Raw genomic sequence first — 5646 nt, forward strand, 5'->3', positions numbered from 1 at the left:
AGTTATGTGTGCTTGCGTAGTAGAACCCTCTGAGGGTGGGCCTGGGGTGCCCACTAGCTCAGGCACCCCTATAGTCACCATAGTGGAGGTGCACAGACAGCAAGGGACCAATGAACAGATACCAAAAGAAAAGAATGTCCACACCTTTATCTCCACAGTTCTGCCAGGTGTCTGTGGCCGCTCTGATCCTTTCCCCGCTTGGTCTCACCCAAGATGGCTGCTCTTGGAGCATCTGAGAGTCCCAGACTAGAAAGCAATAGATTTCTTGCTTCTGCCACAAAATCCCCCAGCTGTGAGCCTTCCAACCTTCTAAGTATTTCTTTATATGTGGTTCTGGGACTATCCCCTGAGCCTGCTTGGTCGGGTATTCTGTGTTGTTGTTGGTGGAGCTCTTTACTACACGTCCACCCAATCCTCCATCTTGTTTGTTCTCTTCTGCACTTTGTATTTTATAAAAGGGAATGATGTATTATACAAGGGTGAGTAAAAAATTATCCACACTCCAGTTATATTAAAGCTTCTACATACAGCTGATGATAATATTGAGCATGCAGACAGTGGATTATGTAGCAAATCATCTGCAAATCAGCCATGATTCTGTTTATGGAATAATCCATTACAGACTTGGGTTTCAAAAAGTTTGTGCAAGATGTATACAGAAACAACTCACAGAGGAGCATAAATAGAAGCATTTGGACATCTGAAAACAAAATTTGAACTGATACTCAAAGAAAGGTAAAAGTTTCTTATAAAAAATCATTATGATGACAAGAAATGGATTCATCATTATGAGCCTGAGAATAAACAACAGATATGGATTGGCAACTCCTCAATCATCAACCAAGAAAAAGTGCAAAAGTCAACCATCAGCAGGAAAATTGGTGCTTGCCATTTTCTGGGGTTCTCAAGGACTAGTATTGGAACACTTTCAGGAAAAACGTTCAACAATCAACAGTGCTCGTTATAATGAGATGCTCACTGAAGAGCTAAAGCCTAAACTTCAGATTAAATGCAGAGGATTGCTATCCAAGGGCATTGTGATTTTTGTTTGTTTGTATAATGTTGTCTTTTTTTTTTAAAAAAGAAACACCTTAGTTACAAAACTCTAAACAGATACTGTGAATCTTACAAATTATATTATGCTTAGATTTGAGTTTTAAAGATTACTGTAGAAATTATTTCTAATATCATAAATATATGATTGTTTATTCTTTAGGGTTGGTTTTGTAGTGCACTATCTACAAAAACTGAGTTAGTGAAAAATGACAATTCATACATCTGTACTGTTTGGGAAACAACGTTTAACTTTATGTAGTGTTGGTGTTGCTTGAATAACAATAAATGAGTGTTTACAATTACAACCTATACAAGGGTAGTAAAACCTTTAAAAATAAACCATTACATGTATTACATATGCCTTACTGACACTGGTATGCAAAAGTATAGGGGGCGGGTTTCTAGGATATACCCTTTGGTTGGTTGATGATGCATGGAGGGGATTGAAACTATGGCAATAAGATGATATATGATGGAATGAATTTAAAACTAAAGTTCTCTCATGTAAACTACCATATAATTCACAATAAAAGATTTAAACATATATATATAGCTATTTTAAAAATAGATGTATTGTTTTTGCTTTGACTGAGTAAACATATTAATTTCTTATTTAATAAGCTCAATTCATAGCTTTGAAGGCATTCTGTGTAAAATGAAAACAATAGTACTTAACACTGCATCCCAAAGCTAGCCAAAAATTATTATGTTGTTGTTGTTGTTATGTGCCATGGAGTCAGTTCCGACTCATAGCGACCCTGTACAGGATTTCTGAGGCTGTAAATCTTTATGGGAGCTGAAAGCCTCATCTTTCTCCCGCAGAACAGCTGGTAGTTTCGAACTGGTGACCTTGTGGTTCACAGCCCAATTCATAACCACTACGCTACCAGAGCTCCTTGAAAATTATTATTCCACCTTACAATCACATTTTAACAAACTGTAAAAGATGAAAGAAGGAAAACATTTCCTAGAGTATAAACATTGGTTTTTATAAATATGAGACGACAGTTCAGGTTTATTTCAAACTTTTCCAAAGAAAAGTGAAACTACTAGTTTGTTGTTGTTACCATCAACAACTGGGGCAAGCTGCAGTTGAATCACCTGTAGCTACTCCTAAATGGAACTACTATTTTGTTGTATATTTTCAGTAAAGTTATTTACATCTGTAACAAGGATTCCATTATTTTCAAAATTCTCTAGAGACAGGTTTTTCTCTTAGGAAGACTGCAAATCTGACATCAATATGCTGAATTTGCAGGTTTAACAAACATTGCAAAATTTCTGCTTTTGTTGAGGCTTGAGAATCACACTGGTGGTAATGAAGCGATTCAATGATACTTGCACTCTGATATGATTTCACTATTACGTTCTTTTTATGGGCAACTGAATCCATTCTTATATTTTCTTTTAGCTTTTTATTTTCTCAATAGTGAAACAACCACATCCATTTTCCATTTCCACTTAGTTTATCCAAGATTTTGGCAATTTCCTTCAATTGAACTAATGTTAAAGTTTCTAATATTTTGTCATCTGATATGATAAAGCCTCCTATATGGAACAGCTCTTGGTAGGTGCAGTCAAGAATATCTTCAGGACTGTCTACTCCAGTAAAGATGACACTGGGGAAATGCTTCAGCTTCAGCAAAGAAGGGATTTGATGCAAATAAAATCATATCTCCTCATTTCTGATAATGACTAACAGTGTATCATTTCTCTGAAAAGCTTGACAGAAATGCTGAGGGTCTATTTCTGTATGGCCCCCTTTCCTCAGCATATTCTTTATTCTTACAAAGAATGACTTGTCCTCTGTTTCAGTGAGGTAGAATAGGAAAGTCTTCAGCGGAGGCCTACTTTCTTGGGAAAAACAAAAACATATTATGAGACATGACCTCTCCAGAAGCAGTATTTAGAGCTTTATCTTGGTGGCTGCTCAGCATCCCTTTGTTGAATTGGGCATACTCATTAAGAATAAGTGAAATATCATTCCAAGATTCTTTCCAAGTGTGGTTGTATTTCAATTTATTGAGGTGAGCATTGTGATTTTGCATGACAATGCATGTCCACACACCTCTGCCCATACTGCTGACACTTTGCAAAAACTGTATTTTGAGGTGTTAAAACTTCCACCCTATAAACTTGATCTTGCTTCAACGGACTTTCACTTGTTTGGTTTCCTGAAAGCAGCCCTTCAAGGATGAAGATTCACCTCTGATGAAGAAGTGGAGACAGTGGTGCATTCATGGCTCACAGCTCAGCCTTAAACATGTTTAATAAAGGAATATGAAAGCTTGTTGACGGATGGACAAAATGTATTGAAAAGCAAGGGGATTATGTTGAAAAATTATGTATTTGTCTCTTCTAAAAGTTTATTAAAATAAACTCTACAACCAGAGTGTGGGTAAATTTTGACCTCATATGTTCTCCTGTGACTTAATTTTTTAATATTACGTATTAGTGATTCATGTTGTTGGTTGTTGGTAAGTACCGTGGAGTTGGTTCTGACTCATAGTGACCCTGCACAGAGTTTCCGAGGCTATAAATCTTTATGGGAGCAGAAAGCCTCATCTTTCTCCCGTGGAACCGCTGGTAGTTTCAAACTGCTGACCTTGAGGTTGGTAGCCTGACACATAACCACTATGCTACCAGAGCTCCTTAGTGATTCATGTAACTGTAGTTTATTCAATTTTATTATTATATGGTTTTCCATGTATGAATATGCCACAATTTATCTGTCCATTGTATTCTGATGGGAATTTGAACTCTTCCTGGCTTTACTAACAACACTGCTATGAACATTCCTGTGGGTATCTGTTGGTGCACATGTATAAGCGTTTTTATAGGGCAAATATCTATAATGGAATTGCCCGATTCTAAGGGTATTGTACTCATCTGTCAGTTTGTCATACCATGGAGGCTTGTATATTGCTGTGATTCTGGAAGCAGTGCCGCTGGTATCTTAAATACCAGCAGAGCCATCCATAGTGGACACGTTTCAACTGATCTTCCAGACTAGGAAGAAGAAGAGATAGAAGAGTACTTCTGAATGTTTAACCACTGAAAACCTTCTGAACAGCAGTGGAAGACTGTCAGTACCAGACTATTGAACATTGAATCATGATGAAGAATGCCAGAATATTGTCAGATAGAGTGCCAGATTATGAGTCCTTCAGGTTGGAAGGAACTCAATATACAACTGGGGAAGAGCTGCCTCATCAAAATAGAGCTGACCATGATGACATAAATGGAGTAAAGCTTTCAGGACCTTCATTTGCTGATGGGGCACAACTCAAACTGAGGAGAAACCGCTGAAAACATCCATTAATAATCAGAACATGGAATGGATGAAGTGTAAGTCTAGGAAAATCAGAAGTTGTCAAAATGAAACGGAATGTACAGACATCATATACTTGGCATTAGTGAGCTGAAATGGACTTGTATTGGCCATTTTGAATCTGACAATCATATGGTTTACTATGCCAAGAATGATGAATTAAAAGGAATGGCATCACATTCATCATCAAAAAGAATATTTCAAGAACTTATCTTTTTTTTTTTTTTTTTTAAGTTTTTATTGTAAGGTTTACATGGGAGAACTCGTCAGCTTTACACTCATTGTATGGTAGTTCGTCTCATTACAATGATTACAATGCATCATCAAATAACTTCCATGCATCATCAAATAACCCCAAAGGGTACACCCCACAGGCCTGCCCCCATCCCCCTGGCCACCAGCACACAGCTCTTCGCCCTCCCTTAGTCCAGTGTCCCCAGCCACTCCATCTGTCCACATCATCTTTGTCTCCATCCCTGGTGTCACTGCCTCTCTGGGTAGGGTCCCACTCTCTGTTCTTCTCACTTGATGGTCCCAGGGACCTCCGCTCCTGGCCTGAAAAATCAATCAGCCTCCTCCTTTTGTCAAAAAGCATCTACCTCTATATTTCCTAGCTTCATAGTCAGTCCTGATGGCTATTATTCACTATTGTACCACAAGAGTCTTATCCCCATTTCCTTTTGCCAGCCCGGTCCCATCAGATTGGAAATCATTCAATGGTGATTCTACCTTCCCCTGCCCCATTTGGAATTAGGCTCCCTCTTGAAAGCTTGTAAGCCAGTCACTTCTTGCTGTATAGGCACCCCCCCATTTTGGGTAGCCATTGTCTATGTTGCCCATCCCTGTCAACCCTGTATACCGAGGGGGTGGGAGTGATCCTTGCTGTAAAGGTTTGTTCCCATTTTTGAGCTACTACACCCATAAATATAGGTAAAGTTCATCAAATTGTAGCAGGTTACTCTCTCCCCACCCTCACCCCCACCCCCTGGTTCTTTCTTCTTCTAGTTGAGTTCTGATCATCCAGCCATCAAAGTCAGGTCAAGTGGGTACTATCTGAAAGTATGGGTGTTCTTGTGCATCTCCCCTCACTTCATATCAGCTGGACACTTCACTGTCCACTCTAGTCCTCTGTGGCCATGTCACTGCCTCTGGGCCCAGGAGTCTCCAGGTCTTGCCGTACTGCTGGCCATCCAGGTTTCCACCTGGGTCCACAGGGGCCTATTGAATGTGGTTGGGCTTAGCTCATAACTTCATTGCTG

The 5646-nt window shown here is 39.1% G+C and overlaps 1 pseudogene; it reads right to left on the reverse strand.

The window, feature by feature from the left end:
- Positions 1 to 2153: 2153 nt before the first annotated feature.
- LOC102836849 lies at positions 2154 to 3104 on the reverse strand (annotated as a pseudogene).
- Between the last annotated feature and the right edge of the window lie 2542 nt (positions 3105 to 5646).

Source organism: Chrysochloris asiatica, unplaced genomic scaffold (genome assembly GCF_000296735.1).
Source record: "Chrysochloris asiatica unplaced genomic scaffold, ChrAsi1.0 scaffold00072, whole genome shotgun sequence".
Classification (NCBI taxonomy): domain Eukaryota; kingdom Metazoa; phylum Chordata; class Mammalia; order Afrosoricida; family Chrysochloridae; genus Chrysochloris; species Chrysochloris asiatica.